We start from the raw sequence: 18,018 nt of genomic DNA on the forward strand, positions 1-18,018 counted from the left end.
GCTATAACCAGAGAACAGGCTGGGAGCCCTGGGGAGACAATTACTCTTCTGCCTTTTAAGGGCTATTACTTGAACAGAGAACCCTGGCCAAATCTCTGGCTCGACAAGGAAGCTGAATATTAAGTACTCTGAGTGGATGAGTCAGGGAGAAAAATCACTGGAAAGAGGTAGACTGTATGTGTGGGTGGAAAGGAGCTATGGGAGGAGGTTAAAAAACACAAATGGGGACAAAGATGGTGGAGAGTGCTTGTACTTTGGCCAGCATCCTTAACTGATGGAAAAGCCAAGGGCTTGAGCAATGCTTCAACTCTCAGGAGACAAAGGGACTAGGATCCAAGGTCTCCCAGATGAGTTTCTTTTGTAGCTAAACCAGAAGGAATTTATTGCTTTTAACACTGAAGGAACACTTGTATCAACAAGAATTCTGCACACTTCAGCAAAGGTGGGTCCTTGCATGTGATTGTTTGGGCAGATTTTTAGGGAGTTACCAAGACACCCTCTTTATAACATGACTGCCCAGTGAAGACTGAAAACAGCCCAGAGGCCCATGCATGGAGAACATGTCAACCTGCGGGGTCTTTAGTTCAACTCTGCAGTCACAAAAGTTTTTCTTTGTGTAGTTATCTGCTTTCTGAGGTCTGCAGGACCAGAGGCCATTCCTCATGAATTCTTCCGGTTACTTTTTCTTCTGCTTAAACCACTTAGTGAATTTTTTCATGCTGACCAAATCTCACTAAGATTCCAATTCCCAGACAGAATTGGCTAATCTGGCTTTCTTGGCGGTGACTGGTCACTATTACTATTATTGTCGCTGTGTGCATGTGCATACATGTGCACAGGCACACCCACACTCTGGCACTCCTGCAGAGGTCTGAGCACAGCCATTGGGAGCTGGTTCTTGTCTACGGTGTTACCTGGCAATAAAACATAGGCCATCAGGCTTGCAGAGCAGGCAGTTTTACTGTTGAGCCATCTCACTGGCCCTGGAATGTCTTTAATGGGGTGATCTTTAACATGTCTTTAAAAGCTCTTAAAGAGCCAAGTCTATCTGAGCCGCTTCTCCAGAGTCAGATTGCTCACAAACTTCTGTTCTTGGAAACCACCAGAACTCCACCCTCTGGAGCCAGAATGGAGATGGCGCAGACAAGCCTTACATTCCCGTAACACCCAACATCTCCCTCCAAATATGAAGAGCAATGACGCAAACACAGTCAGTCATTTCACTACAAACCCCACCAGTCATCTGATAATGAAATGGCAAGGATTTATTAATGGTGTCCTTTGTGCCTTATCTCTGAAAGGAATTTAACACCACACTACATTGTGAGTATGAATGGATGCTACGGGAAGGGCTCGGAGATGGAAACTGAAATGTTAGTGAGCTGTGCTGAGGATCTGGGGCTTCGCTTTCTTCATCTGCCAAGGCTAGTCCATTCTCCCGTCCTTTCCTTTCTGCTCCTTTAATGATCCAGGGTCCCCTCTTCCCTGGCTTCTTTGCCAATGTCTTTACTCACAGGGGCAGCATCTTTAGGAGTTGTAACAGCCCCTATCACAGGCTGTGTGGCTTCCCTCCCGACGTCTATACCTCCCACGCCTCTGAAGGCAACTTTGAATTTGGAGATGGGGTCTTGAGGGAAGTACTGAAGGTAAAGTGAGGCCAAGTAGATGGCCCCAAAGTTGATGTCCTTATAAAAAGGAGCAATCGAGACAGAGACACATATAGAAGGAAAACTGTAAGGACAGGAGGAGAGGTGGATAGGAGAGACAGCCATCTATAGACCTAGGAGAGAGGCCTCTCGATGACCTCTCTCTCTCTCTCCTCTCTCTTCTCTCTCTCTCTCTCTCTCTCTCTCTCTCTCTCTCTCTCTCTCTCACACACACACACACATTTTTGACTTCTTGCCTCCAGGATTGTAAGGAAACCATTTCGGGAGACTGGGTACATAGATCAGTGGTAGAGCTCTTGCCTGGCATGTGCAAGTCCCTGGGTTCTATCCCTAGCACCAACACAATAAACAAACAAACAAGCAAACAGGAAAAAGGTTGTCTAAGCTCTCTGGCCTATGGCTCTTGGCTATGACAGCCCTAGTGAAACAATACAACCTCCAGTCTGGGCTCCATGTTTTTCTTTCCAATCATGGTGTGTGTGTGTGTGTGTGTGTGTGTGTGTGTGTGTGTGTGTGTGTGTGTGTGTGTAACAAGTGCTTTTGCTCACTAAGCCATCTCCCTGGCCCCCATTTTTGTCCTTCTTAAGTTGGTACTTGTGAAACTGGTGTTATCTACCTCACCTACCTCACTTGACTTTGTCACCTGCTAGTTTAAAATCTTCATAGCACACTTCTTTCCCAGGAGTGCTTCCCACAGTGAGATCGCTGGGGTTAACAGTTCTGTGCAGTGTCTCCCTGGCATGAGGGTTTGAGAACTCCCCATCTCCAAGTGAGGCACCACTGTCCATTATCTCTCAAGGGACTTAAGGAGTCTTGTCATCAAAAACCTAGTTAACTTCATTTTATCTTGGTGTTTTCTGAACTTATTTAACTATGGGATTTTTTTTTCTTAGTGTAATACACATTTCACCTTCTGCAACTTGTGTCTATAATGTAAAGTCATAACCCTGCTATATATAATCAAGATGCTTTGATAATTAAGCAGAGTTCTGATGATCAGATTTAATAAGCAAAGCATAGGTAGCCTAGTTAAATCTGACTTTCAAATAGGTCGGAAATTCATATTCAGCTGGCTACTTCACCTGGCAGCTCCAGTCTCAGCATAGTGAATAGCCTGAACCACAGCAAACTGGAGAAGACACCCCACTCCAGCCCCACCCATGCCAGGTAATAGACTAGGAAAAAAAAAAAAAAGGCAGTCAAGTTTGATTGCTAGCACTTGGTGTCTTCCTTCCTAAATGTCACCAATACTTATTCATATCTTAAAAATCACAGAAAGAGCTTTGAAAAAAATGCCCATAATATACCCCTGGCTAACAAATTTAGAGATAACTGAACAGGGAGTCAGAAAGGCAGGGCAGGAAAAAGAGTGAGGTCTAGCAAGCATAGAGGCTACGCCCAGACACCAGCCCGCCCTTGACCCACTCTCTATGCAACTGTTGCCCCAGCCCAGTCCTGTTGAGAGATAAAGGTGGACAGAGGACTGAATAGAAGAGTTTGGAGGGGATTTCTGGGCTGTCTCGGATCCCATCTCTACATTCCATTCCTTTAAAAGGAAATGTCAACGTTTCCAAGCAGTGGCCGTGAAGTCCGGCCCGTGAGGGTGAGTCAGGACAGGCCTCACCAGGCCGATCTCCTGCAATGTAAACTCCCAGCAGGCTCTGGTTTCCTCTAGAAAACCACTCCTAATCTTGTTGAACTGCCTGGATTCCTCATTCTCCCTCAGTCCAGATTGCTCACGTTGCTGTAGGCTCTGTCCCTAGTGTCCCTAGAAGTTCTGTTTCATACTCACACACGGTTTTAAGTTTCTGCGAAGTGGCATGGATGTATACATTTCACTCTCTCCAGGGTTTTATGGACCTTCAGCCCCATGCTGTCCACCCCACCCCCACCCCCGCAACTTCGGCCCAGTTTCTTGGCAGTGATTTTTATGCACCGTCACTGGAAGACAGGTCAGAAGCGCATCGTTCATCATAGTCACTAGGACAGCTTGTCCAGGAACTGCCAAGGCCAACCGTGAGCAGCTGACACCCAGCACTGTCTCTTCCTTCAGCCCTGAGTCCCCTGATGTCATTAGCGCTCTGCTCTGGCAGGTGGCCAGTGCCTTAGCTGGGATTCTTTCTAGGCTCTCTGTAAGTTTTTAAAATGCTTTGCACAGGGAGGGGGGAATCTTTGTACTTTTCCAGCACAGAAAAGGGGTGCTAGTGGTTAATGGAAGCTTCCAGGAATGTTCAAGTTTGCTTGTTTCTATTGTGATAATTAAATGATGTTCAGTAATGTTCTCCCTATAATAGGACTCAAAAAATATTCCTCCTCAGGGGAAAATTTGGAAGAGGAAAATGCAATGGAAAGGGCCGACTCAGGCAAGGTCTGCAGTAATTTCCTTGCAACACGGAGATCATAGAATTGCACGGGAGTATCTGTACTTTGTTTACTAACCTAAATTCCATTTAAGAAGAATTTGTAGGTATTAAAATCATTGGAAGTGCACCACACTTAAAATGTATTACAAGGTATTAAGGCAGCCTGTGGCTGGAGAGATGGCTCAGTGGTTAAGAGCACTGTCTGTGCTTCCAGAGGTCCTGAGTTCAATTCCTGGCAACCACATGGAGTCTCACAACCATCTATACCCTCTAGTGCTCTCTTCCTGGGTGCAGGTGTACATGCAGATAGAGCCCTCGTATACATAAAATAAATAAAATCTTTTTTTTTTTTTTAAAGGGCAGCCTTACATGACTCCCTTTATAAAGGGAATTATCTTGATGCAGTTCTCAGGAGCCCCTGTGCACATGGATTTTTGTTACAGGCTTGAGTTTTGCATAGGCTAACCCCCATCGGATGGGGTGTCTCTTACAATGACAACTGGTCTAAGATCACAGATGGCCTCAGGCTCTAAGGCAGAACTTTACCAAAACTTTCTCTGGATTATGAGTAGCTAGTAGAATGCCATGGGAGGCTATACTCAGGCAACTGTTACCCAGAATCCTCTGGTCCTAGCCCCAGAGAGATGCAGGAAATTCCCAATGGGGGAATGGCCGGAGAGCCATGGCAGGCACACTCTCAAGTGTCTGGTGATGGTGGCAAGAGCACGAGCCTGTGGTCGGATCGCTACAGCTTGCTCTGCTCTGTCCTCTAACTGCATGAGGGCCCCAACATTGGTACCTCCACTATAGAATGATAAGGATGACAGCAGTACCCACCACAGGTTACTGTAAGGGCTACGTGAGGAATGGCAGCAAGGTCCACAGTAAGTATTCAGGAAGTGTTGGCTATTTTCAATGTGATAGATCTATTAGGTTTGGAGGGGGAATCAAGCAAGATTAGAGGCAGGGGATACCGCTCAGTTGGTAAAGTAGTTGCTGTGTGCAAACACAAGGACCTGAGTTCAGATCCCCAGCACCCATATAAAACTTCAGATGTGACAGTGTGTGCCTGTACCCCGGCTCTGGAGGGTAAGAGGCAGAGAAAAGGTTGTCCCCAGGGCTCACTAACCAGGGAGCTCCAACTTCAATGAAAGACCCTGTCAGACAAATGAACAAACAAACAATAAGGTGGAATGTGATTAAGGAAGATACTCAATATCAGCATGTGTGTACATGTGTAATCACACATACATATGGATTTTAAGGAGCTTTGATAGCAAGGCTGCTTGTGTCTGCTTAGGACTGCCCCATGTGAAGTGCCTACTAGGCACAGTCTGTTCACCTTTATCCTACCTACGCATGCTCACTGCGTTCTTTCCACTTCCCAGGGAAGGCAACCAATGTTCAGAGCTTACACAGCTTTCCTGATGTCCCGTGGCAGAAAAAAGCAGATACCTAAGACCAGACTGGTCTGTTCTTTCAACCCCGAGTCTGAAGGTCAATTTTCAAACATGAAAGCTCAAAGCCTAGAGGCATTTAGATGGGGATGTAAAATCGGTTCAGGAAGTGAAGAACGAGAGAGAAATGCATTCTTTAAACTGTTGCTTACTGAGAAACAACAGATAGAACTGCGAATGAAGGGGCCTGGGACAGGGCTCCGGTAGTGAGGCACTTGCCTCGCAAACATGAATACCTGAGTTCAGTCTCTAGAGAAAGCCAGCCATGTGTGCGTATAACCCCGGCCATGGTGTGACTGGAAACGGAAGCAAGTGGTTGTCTAGGGTTGTCTGGCTAATGACTCTGGGTTATGTGGTGAAATGCTAAGATGGTGGAAGATTCTGTCACAAACCACAGGTAGAAGGTCCCTGAGGACCGTGTGTGAAGTGTACATTACAGGACTCCTACGGAAGACCTTAAACAAAAAGATGTAGTTGAGGGTTGCAATTATTATGTTATTCAATTCTTAAGTACTTGGTAAGATGGGCAGTATTGTGGCCCCAGGGCAGGCAGCGGCAAGTTGCCCACCTGCTATCTGCTATCTTATTAAGGTAACCCTGAGTTGATGTGGTGAAGGGAGAGAAGCAGCTACAACGCACTGCTTTCCTTGCTTTCTTCAGGGCAGCTGCGCCTCAGAAGGTGGGAGCAGAAGTCACAAGATTAAACTTGAGAGCTGCTTAAGAAGCGTTTAGGCCTGCTTACACGGTGCTTTCTCACCCTTTCCCCTCCTTCCTGTTTCCTGCTTCCTGCCTGGAGGCCTGTCGGGATGTCTAAATTTCTGGCACCAGCTCATAACCCCACAAAGAAAGCCACAAGCTAGAAATGGAGAAGCAAGGATAAAGGGTGCTCAATAGCCTTGGAATGCTTGCCTCTGGTCTTACTTGTTTAAGTGAAAGAGAAATATATTATTGGATTTAAGCCCATGTTCATTGCTGGCTGTTGTGCATAGCATCTGATCCAACCCCTAACTTGTATCAGTGCTGGGCAGAACAAGCTGGGGAAGGCTGGCCCCCATCCTCAGGTGTTCCCACTGCCCTGGATGACAGGAGCCAGCCAGCGGTCCTTGAACAACTGGCTACCCCATTTGTCTAGAGTCATCAACTCCTTTGTGTCTGGGGCCAGCATCCAGCCCACAGCCTGGTTGGGAGCCGTCCATCAGGTATACTGAGTAAGTAACTGTCCTTCAGCCATTCTTCAGGGAACTATTTCTCAGGGACAGAAGGATCTTCACATCTCACATGTTCCCAGGCTGGCGTCGGTACGGAGCTTGTGAGAAATCTAAAGTGCTTTCAGATACTGAAAGAAAAACATAAATTGGAGGTGACAGATTAAAATGGAACAAGAGAACCCGTACTTTGGGCTGCACTTTAAAAGAGTGTGTTTCTGAGAGAGAAGTGCAGGTGTGTTTTTTGAAGGAGACAGGAAAGACTTTATGAAATGGAAAGAAGTGGCTATCTCAAATCCCCTTTGCGAAAATATTGTTTACTGGCTGTGGAAATAGCAAAGGTAACTTTGTAACTAATTGAAACAGTTTATAAAGATTTATAAACTTTATAAAGATTTATAAACACCTTTAGTCCCAGTACTTGGGAGGCAGAGGCAGGTGAATCCTTGTGAGTTTGAGGCCAGCTTGGTCTACAAAGGGAGTCCAGGACAGCCAAGGCTACATAGAGAAACCCTGTCTTGAAAAACAAAAACAAAAACAAACAAACAAACAAAAAGATTACATATGGAGAGTCCTTTTCCAGAAGAGCACAGTAAACAGCCTTCTCACCCTTTGAATCTCAAGTGTGTTCTATATGTAAGGCTGTCTGGGTGGCCTCCTGCTCTCCACACGCACTCACAGGCCTTTGGAACGCTCAGGGTTCTTTTCCCCCTCAAGTTCCTGTCTTGGTCATCTCCCCAAATCTGTGCATCCACCAATCTGGTTCTATTCAAGGTGGCAACAGGATGCTTATTCCAGTATCTTTCCCTTAAAAACAAAAGCATGTCTTGACGACACCTTGGCTTTGTTCTGTGCAGAGTCAGGGTGTTTGTTGAGAGCGTTAGAGATTAATGCTCACTACAGAGAATGAGCAAATGAGCGGAGAGCCCCAGCGGTCAGCAGGCAAGGCTGGAAAACATCCAGCTGTGGAAGGAAAACTATTCTGGCATCAATGTTTTGTGGCTAGCGAGCTTAGGGTCAGGGGTGGGGTTGGGGGCATCTAAGCTTAGGATGGTAGCCGAGCTTGCAGAGACTGTCTCCTGGTGGCTTTCAGAGGGCTGTGGCTGTTGCTGGGTAGCTTAGGCTGTAGCTGGGGAGGTGGAGGGCATGAGCCATGAGCCGTACTTGTGCCACAATCAAACATAGCCTCAAACATCAAAGTCAACTGGCTGGTCTCTGTGACCTGAGATCCCCTGATAGATGCTGAGGCAGCTGCTCCGAGGTTGTGTAGCCAACTGGGTTCAACCAAGACACTGAGGAAGTTGAGTTAATCATCAAGCAGGGATCTGAGGGAGGGAAGAGGTCCAGAGCCCAGATGCATAGATCTGTGGCTATGGGATTGATGAGGTAGAGAAAAGGGAGTAGACCAATGGGAGGACAAGATCACAAAGGGAGGAGGGTCCCAGAAAGAATCCAAGAAGCACGGGAAAAAGAGCTGACGGAAGAGTGGAGACAGAAGTGGTAGGGGACTTCTGCCTCAGCTTGTGTATGTGTCCAGATGTTTATATATGAACGCACACGTGTGCAGAGGTCAGATATCAGTATCAGATGTCTTTCTCAATTGTTCTCTATCTTGTTTTTTTCAAGCAGGGTTTCTCGTTGGCCTGGGGCCCCGTGGCTGATTCAGGTGGACTGGCTAGCCTGTGAGCCCGAGGATCTCCCTCTGTCTCTACCTCCCAAGTCCATGACATCATGCCCAGATTTAACGTGGGCGCTGACGGTTGAACTCAGGCTTTGTGGCTGTATAGCAAGCACTTTACTGTCTGAGCTGTCTCCCCAGGCCCCTAAAGATGCTTTGAAGAGACTGACTAGGGAGTGCCTTGTCTTAGGTGGAGACATCCCTGAGGCCGGCCAGCCAGGCCACAAGTGCTCTAGCTGGGGCTTGTCAGGCCCTTTGCCTGCCAGGAAGCAACTCACCAGGAACGTCTCCAGCGCCTGTCCGCCCACGTTGGTGCTAGGCACCCAGGGGCATCTAGTGTTATTGATTTGCTGGTGCTATGATTCAGGACTTTTCAAGCTGACCTCTTGGCTCAAGGAGAATTCCTCCACACCAAGAGGGTAGAAACACGAGGCTTGCCTTCTCATGCATACTGCAAAAGACACCAGGGATTATGGGAGAAACAATGTTGAGTTGTCTGGCTAGTTGCGATGGGGATCCATAGGGTAACTCAAAAAAGGAATACAAGAAGAAATAAGAGATGGGGATTCAGCTAATTGGTAGATTATTTATATAACATGCACAAGACAGGGCCAGGCGTGGTGGTGCATGCCTTTATCCCAGCACTTGGGAGGCAGAGGCAGACAGATAGCTGTGAGTTCAAGGCCAGCCTGGTCTACAAAGTGAGTCCAGGACAGGCAAGGCTAACACAGAGAAACTCTGTCTTTAAAAAAAAAAAAAAGACTTTAGGTTTGAACACTGTGGGGGGAAACTATCACTATAGGTTTGGACTTGGGTGATGGGAGGGTTCAAAGAAATAGAATGATGTGCATTGAGCATTATCAGGAATAGGGATAATTATGTGATTTTGTATCTTTAATAATCCTTAGCTAGAAGGCAAGCGGAATGAGGTAAGACTAAAGCTATAATTAGCAAAGAAACAGAAGTCACTCACATTAGCCAGGAAGGGGCATTGTTGGTCACTTCTGTGGTTTGGGCCATGCTCTTGTTTTTTTTTTTTTTTTTTTTTTTTGTATAGGTCCAGACATGATTATGGAGTAATCTTGTTTTGTTTTTGTTTGCTTTGTTTCTGCTCCATTGTGGCCAGAGTGGCCTTGTCTGCTGTTGATGCTCTGTGGAAATGCTTACCTTCAAAGGAGCATGGTGTAGGTACCAGGCAAGGTGTGTGTAGGCTTCCTCATGCTCAGGAAAAAGCTGGGGCTTGTATCTAAAGGCAGCCAGCAAGCAGCCCTCAGGAAACCGAATCTGAGGCTCCACAGCATGCAGTCCTAAGCAGAAACTCCTCCTGAAAGCTCAGAATGAGGCTGAGGAAAGCCAGGTGCTCTGGTTCAGGGTTCCCTTCTTGACAAGCACTGTGGAGCAGCAGCACACCACTTGGGGGCACGGTCAGAGGGTGCACATTGGCGAGAGACAGGCAGTGGAGGTAAATAATAAAGCACACAGTACCAGGTACGGCTAAGGGCTGTGTAGAAAACATGTAACTGGTACAGCTTGAGTAACAACTTCATAAGAACTTTAAGTAGGGCCTGGAGAGATGGCTCAGTGGTTAAGAACATTGTCTGTTCTTCCAAAGGACCCGGGTTCGATTCCCAGCACCTGCATGGCAGCTCACAACTGTCTGTTACCTCCAGCTTGAAGAGATCTGTCACCCTCATACCAATGCACATAAAATATTTTTTCTTAAAAAGGGACTGAAGTAGAGTGCCACGTGATTCCACAGTGTTTCAAGAAGAGACTTTGGAAACGTTTGCATCACTGGCAACAGGAAGAAGCAAGTCAGCTGCCTGTGAGTGCAGGGGAGACAAAGGCAGAGGCAGAGTGGGTGTCCTGAGGCCACTAAAACCATTTATAAAAGAGGTCAGCAGTAGAACAGCCTTTTCTTGTAAGGCAGAGGCTGGTCTGTCCCTGACACATTAGGGCCCAGAGCTGGAAATCTAAATTTCTCCTCGCTGTGGGAAATTGTGGTTCAGAGAAGGGGGTGTTTCTCTCCCATTGCTGCCAGAACAAAGTGCCACAGTTCATTGCTCCAAACAAGACACACTTGGATAATCCTGGAGGTGGGAGCACTTGTTATTAAAAGTAAGCGCTATTCCTTCCAGAAGCAAAAAAGCAAAAACAAAAACAAACAAACAAACAAAAACAACAACAACAACAAAAAATAGCACCTGTCTTCATAACCTACCTCACTTCTGGAGACCATGTATGCACCACCTTCCTTGGTCCCTGGACCCTTCCTCTATCTTCAAATATGACTGTACAGAGGCTCTGACACATTCTCTCTCTCTCTCTCTCTCTCTCTCTCTCTCTCTCTCTCTCTCTCTCTCTCATATTTTTTCATACACACTCTCTCACACACAAAGAGACACTCTCTGTCACTCTCATACACAAACACACTCCTTCTCCTTCACACTCTGTCACACACATTCACATACACAGTCTCTTTGTGTATCTGTCTCACTCTCACACACTCTCACACACAGACACTCTGTCTCTCTCACATATACACACTCTCTCATACACACACTTCCTCTCTCCCTCTCTCACACACACACACACACACCGTGTCTCTCATTGTCTTTCTCACGGTCTCTTTCTGTGTCTCTGTTTCTCTCTGTGTGTCTCTGTCTGTCTGTCTGTCTGTCTGTCTGTCTGTCTGTCTGTCTGTCTATATCTCTCTCTCTCTCTCTCTCACACACACACACACACACTGTCTCTCTCTCTCTGTCTCTCTCTCTCCACTCTGCACACTTTTACCATCTTCTATCATTCTCAGACTCTGATCTATCTCCCTCTGTAAGATTCTCTGTGATTATCCTGGGCTGACCCAGATAATATGGAGTAATCTCCCATTGCCAAGCTCTTAATTTAATAGCATTGTCAAAGTCCCTCAGCATAGGCCATGGACACACAGAAATGTCTGTGTGCTCTTCATTCCACACTCAGGCACTTGACTGTGTCAGATCCTTCCATTGGTGCTGGGGACACCGTGAGAGGTAAGACCTCCCTGTCCCCATGGAGTTTGGTATCATAAACCAAGTAATTCACTTGTGAGTGCAAAATTGTGACTAAGATTCCCTAAGGCAAGGCTCATGGTGCTATGAGAGTTCATCAGAGGCGCCTGAACTTGGTCTCTGGGCTGTGATAGCTGAACAAGATCTGATAGCTACGCGCGCGCGCGCGCGTGTGTGTGTGTGTGTGTGTGTGTGTGTGTGTGTGTGTGTGTGTGTGTGTGTGTGTGTCTAGCGGGAAACAGAGTAGAGTAGCATTTCTGGTTGAAGGACCACAAAGAACAAAGGCAAATGTGAGGCACATCGTGTGTCCAGAGACCTTAGAGAAGACCAGGGTGTCTTCACCCTAACCATTAGAGGGGACAGAAGTCATGGCCCAGACCAGGGAGCGCAGGAGGGTGTGCTGGCTCTAAGAGTCGTCATGTGGACAGGATCTCATCATTGCTGGTTTGTTTATAACCTGAAAGCAATCCATTAGATGCAGAAGAAAAGAATCATATTATCACCGTGAATAGGTTTGTAGACTGCCCAAGTTGTTCTTGGGTGTCCACAGCTGGTCAAAGGCCAGTGCACACACAGTGAAGATCATTCATAGCTGTCCTTACTCCTCAGAGGCTTTCCCAAGTTTCTCTCACACAGCATGGCACTGGACTCCCACAGAGCAGCTGTGAAGTGCCCTGCCATCCTGTGGAAGGTACCTAGCAACGTGTCCCAGTGCCCACTGACTGGGCCCATGTGGACCTTGAATTCATGCTGCATTTTCTAGATTTAAAAATGTATTTTCTCACAAATCACAACTGAGGCACCTGCTCACCCTCCCTCCCTTTCTTTCTCTTCTTCCTTCTCTTCCTCCTCCAAAAGCATAGAACTACAGCATTTTCAAGGTGGAAAGGGGGCCGTAAGCAGAGTCACAGTAGTCACCTTGTCGGAGGCTTCGTTTGGAAATTGTGGGAAGTTTGAATATTTTGTGAAGCCTTAATATTTTCTTTTAAGGAGAATAGAAGGGCCATTTTCCACTAGTGGAAGAGACAAGTAATTATTCTGGTCGTTTCTAGTGACTCACTATTGACTCTTAGCACATGTACTGTAATGGAAAGATTTTGTCCTGTCTTTAATTCACTGTGACCTCAGAAGGCACATCACCTCAAGTGCCCTCTGTCTCCACACCCTCAGAAGTAAAAACATGAAGCTACCACAAGTGATGATGTTGCACTTTTTTTTTTACATCAAAACTCAGTGCATGCACACACAAAACACACAGATGCACACAAAGACACAGACACAAAGAGATGTACACCCAAACACAAAGACACACAGACACAAACACACAGAGTCATATAGACACACACGGACATACATACAGGGATACCCACAGACACACAGACACACACAAAGACATACACATACACACACAAAGACACTGACACACAGAGAGACATGAGCACACACACACACACACACACACACACACACACACACGCATCTGTGAACACCCAGAGCGAGAACGCAGTATGAAAACAGATGAGTCAGGTAAGTTAGTCTACAGCACTACTCACTCACTGTCACAGAACTGGAAAGAAAAATTTCAACAACTGGAAAAACTTGGCACAAAAGTATGCTGGCAATTTAATAATGGCACAGTAATCACGCTTTCTTTTTAAGCATTGCTCTCATTTAAAAAAAAAACCTTACAATGCTATATAGTTCAGTAATGCTTTTCCAAATTTAATTAAATGTGATCAAAGTTGATCAAATACATTTCAGTTTATAGGAGCTTATTTTTAATATTATATGATGAACTTGACTTAACTTGTAATAGCATGGTGCTGCATGCTTAATGTTTGGCAGTGAACACACACATTTACCTCAAGATTTTCAGGAAGGTTGTAACGTTGTTATGATGTGTGCTTCTGAAGAATGCTACACACATGATGGCATGAAGTTTTGGATTTTATCATAATTCTGAATATTTGAAAATATAATAACAATGTCCACCCTGGTGTTTCAAAACTTAAGTAAAATAAAACCCCAAATCTCAGCATTGCCTTTTTGTCTGTGTTTCCTTCGCCCCCATAGAACTGGGGAAGTACTGGCTCCTGTGCTCCAGGCTACTCCAGAATGCTCCATGATGCTCCAGGATGCTCCATGATGCTCCAGGATGATCCAGAATGCTCCATGATGCTCCAGGATGCTCTATGATGCTCCAGGATGCTCCAGGATGCTTTGAGGGCCTGGCACTGTCCCCAAGCTCTCAAACACCTCTGATAACTAAAAGGAAGAATGTGATAAGGAGAGAAGAAGGAAAACAAAAAGGATGAATGTGGGAAGGGAAGAAAAGGAGAAGGAAAGGCAGGCTGGCCTTCACCAGCACCTCTCTGTGGAAAATGAAATTCAAAGACTGTTGCCAATACAGATTGGACTAGAGATCGTATTGGTGGAGTGCCCTGGTGAGGTGGCAGTTTTATGGAATTTCCCTGGGCAATAGGAAGCAAATGTTGCTTTTGACAGATGGAGTGGTTTAATCCTGGGCACTATTTCTATGTTGAATTTGCTATGGTAACGAAAATTATCACAGAGATGCTTAGATCACTGTATATAATTACTGTCTTTTCTTCTCTCAGGACCATTTGTGAGCCTTGGGAAGCGAGTCATAGTTTTGTGGGTTTTACTAATAATAAAAATAATAAATGCTTATAGTTTTGAGGAATGAAAAATTTAAACAGATACTAACAAGAAAATAAGGATTACCTATTCAGATACAATGCTTATTACTACCTGGTGTTCACATTTCAAAATACAAATGGAAAACCTGATCACGCTCATTCCACTGTAGGCTGTGTGCGTTCCATGACATAATCCCTCTGTCCATCTCTGTACATTATTGCATAACTTTTCCACTGTCCTTTGACAGATAGTTAGGCTTTCCAGCATTTTGCTACAATAAATTACGTAGTAAAGAACTTTCTTATGGGGCTGCATGAGATAGTTCAACAAGTACTCAGACAGTACTTGACAACATACTTGACAACTTGAGTTCAATCCTTGAGACCAACAGGGCAGAAAGAAAGGATGGATGCCTGCAGTTATCCTCTGACCTACACACACACACACACACACAGACTCACACACACTCACACACACAGACACACACACATACACTAAGTAAATGTTAAAAATTTTCTAAAAGAACAAGCTTGTCTGAAAATTTTTCCACAGTTATCCTGCTATTTCCCTAGGATAAATTCCTAGGTGTGCACATTTCTATGTGAATCATCACATTTAAAAAGTTTTTTCAGTTTTCCAAATTGCCCTCTAGAAACTTTAAATCAATTTACACTCCCTACAAATCTGTCCATGTTCCTGTTAGCTCATGCCTCGCAGCACTAGTTATTATCATTGTTTTTAACGTTTTATCTTCTCATTGTTTTCAGTTTTATAAGTTAAAAAGTATTTTCATTTGTATTTTAATAGGCACTTTATTACTAGTAAAGTGAAATATTTTTATGATTATTATCCATTAATATTTCCCCTTTAAATTTGATTATGTTTGAACTATATTTTGCCTTTCTACAGATTTCTTAAGATCTTCATAATTCAAAAATATCTTCCCTCACTATCTGTCCAGTTTGAAGATTCTTATTTCACAGCCCCCTTAAGCTCAAAGAATAATGGTTGGTGGTTTAGTTTGTTTTGTTTTTAGTTTGTTTTGGGGTTGGTTTTGTTTTGTTTTGTTTTTTTGTATGTGTGTTTTTGTTTTGGGGGGTTTTTTTGTTTTGGTTTTGTGATTTTGTTTTGTTTGTTTGTTTGTTTGTTTTGTTTTTGAGACAAGGTTTCTCTGTGTAACCTTGGCTGTCCTGGACTCACTTTTGTAGACCAGGCTGGCCTTGAATTCACAGAGATCTGCCTACTCAAGTGCTAGGATCTGGGGAGGCAGGACGCACACTCCCAGCTGGTGTTTTTAATCAAAAGAACAAAGTCAATTTACTTTGTAGTTTAGCAGAAGAGAGACTGTTGCCCCTGGATCCTAGAGTTTCAGATATGGAAAGACCTAAAACATTTTCTGTCCAAATCCTCCTACATTAAGGGAGAATGCTGTAACACAGACCATTTATGGTTGAAAATGGAGACTGGAACCAAGAATGGGCCCAAAGCTCGTTTGTAGAATTATGACAAGAGCCCAGGTATGGCCTCCTAAAATGAAGCTGAGTGAAGGTAGATACAGTTAGTGTCTCTCAAAGACAGTAAAAGCAGAATGACCCACGGGTGATCTTTCAGTACCTAGAAATTGCTTAATATCCGTACTTAGAAACTACCAAGTTCACGCCTTCCCAGTGATGTAAGACTCGCCCCTTCCCTCTCAGCTTTGCTATCTGAGTGTTGCTGGCCTTAAAAACAAAAACAAAAAAACCTTTATGAATATGATAGGTGAGTGATGTAATCTCAATATGGTTTTGATTTGTATCTTTCATGAGTGATATTGAGAATCTTTTCGTGTAGTAAGAGTAGTTTGTAGGGCCCCGCCCAGCGCACATGGTCTCTGCGTAACGAGACTACAGAGCAAGCATAGGTCATGCTGCAGATTCCAAAATGTCAGCATCTGTGTTTACCAGGTGAGAGGAGAGCCCACAGGTGCCAGGAACAAGTGGTTCCAACCTCTGGCCACCCGGCTATTCTTTCATGGGAAAGCTCCTGGGCCCCAGAGGTGCAAGGTTCCAGCCTCTGGCCACCCAACTCCCAGGATCCAGGAAAAGGGTCCCATCCTCGAGTCCCTGTCTCTACCTGTCTCACTGAGGAGACCAGCCAGACCTAAGGAGAATACAGAATCTGGCTCCAAGATGACAGCATCCAGGGCACATAGGATCTAGCCAGCTTGAACTCAGAGACCACACTGCTGTGGTGAGGCTACTGACTCTGGGAATCCACCACCACCACCACCACCGTGTAATGCTATGAAAAAACCTAACCATGAATAATAGGAATAGAAGAAGGTGACATATCCCCAGATCCAAGGACCAGAAAATACTTTCAACAACATCATAGAAGAAAATTTCCCCAACCTAAAAAAAGAGATGCCTATAAACATACAAGAAGCATACAGAATACCAATTTGACTGGACCAGAAAAAAAAATCTTTCTGCCACATAATAATCAAAACAAAGAAAGAATATTAAAAGCTTCAAGGGGAAAAGGCCAAGTAACATATAAAGACAGAATTACACCTGACTTCTCATCAGAGCCTCTAAAGACCAGAAGGGCCTGAGTGGATGTCTTGCAAACCCTAAGAGACCGCAGATATGAGCCGAAACTATTACACCCAACAAGCTCTCAATTACCATAGATGGTCAAAACAAGATATTCCAAGACAAAACCAAATTTAAACAGTATCTATGCACAAATCTAGTCCTACAGAAACTACTGGAAGGAAAACTCCATCCCAGCTATATTACTCTTGAGTATATACCCAAAAGATGCTCCACCATACCACAAGGACATTTGTTCAACTATGTTCATAGCAGCTTTATTCATAATAGCTAGAAACTGGAAACAACCTAAGATGTCCCTCAGCCAAAGAATGGATAAAGAAATTGCAGAACATTTGCGCCATGGAATACTATTCAGCTAATAAAAACAATGAAACTACCCCATATCGAAAAAACAAACAACAACAACAAAACAATGAAACTATGAAATTTGCAGGTAAATGGATGGAACTAGAAAAGATCGTACCTGAGTGAGGTAACCCAGACCCAGAAAGACACACCCTGTACTCACTTATAAGTGGATATTAGCCATATCTTGCAGGATAACCATGCTAAAATCAACAGACCCAAAGAATTAAGTAACCAGGAGGGCCCAAGGAAGGCTTCCCTTGAACCTCACTCGAATCGAGAAATAGAATAGACAGCCGAAGTGAATGAGGAGAGAGAACTGGGTAGAAGAGGGAAATGAGGTGGGGGAGGGTGATCAGATGTGGGAAGAGTGGGGAGGGGAGAGGAAAGGGCTTGGAAAGAAAAGGGAAACCAAAGGCGGGGGTGGGGGAGCATCACTGAGACAAGCTGGGGACCTGTGACAGGGGAGGCTACAGAGAGGGTATGTGGATGTTTCTGGCTGAGTCTCCTGCCAATGGAGAATATGGAGACTAAAGAGGCCACCTCCTAGCAAGGGAGGACTTACAGTGATGGGAAGGGAGCACCAATCCACCTACAAAACCTTTGACCCAAAACTTACCCTACTTACAGGATGTACAAAAATAAAGATAGAGTAGAGACTGAGGAGATGTCCAATTAATGCCTGGCCCAACCTGAGACCCACCCCATGGTAGAGACTCAACCCCTGACACCATTAACCATACTCTGCTATGTTTACAGACAGGTGCCTAACTTAACCATTCTCTGAGAGGCCTCCCCAGGGGCTGATCAAATCGGATTCTGAGGCTCACAGCCAAGCATTAGGTGGAGCTCAGGAGTCCTGTGGAAGAGTGTGGGGTGGGGGAAGATAGAAGGACCCTGGAGGGGACAAGAATGGCACAAGAAGACCAACAGAGTCAACTAACCTAGACCCATGGGGGCTCACAGAGACAGAAGCACCAACCAAATAGCAT

General features: G+C 45.0%; 1 long non-coding RNA gene across 1 annotated transcript in view; it reads right to left on the reverse strand.

The window, feature by feature from the left end:
* Positions 1 to 13,579: 13,579 nt before the first annotated feature.
* LOC127196384 (uncharacterized) overlaps positions 13,580 to 18,018 on the reverse strand; it is a 31,642-nt gene continuing 27,203 nt past the window's right edge. The window contains exon 3 of the long non-coding RNA XR_007831479.1: positions 13,580 to 13,685. This is a non-coding gene — a long non-coding RNA (uncharacterized LOC127196384). The remainder of the gene's footprint in view (positions 13,686 to 18,018) is intronic.

The sequence above is a fragment of the Acomys russatus genome, chromosome 1 (genome assembly GCF_903995435.1).
Source record: "Acomys russatus chromosome 1, mAcoRus1.1, whole genome shotgun sequence".
NCBI lineage: Eukaryota > Metazoa > Chordata > Mammalia > Rodentia > Muridae > Acomys > Acomys russatus.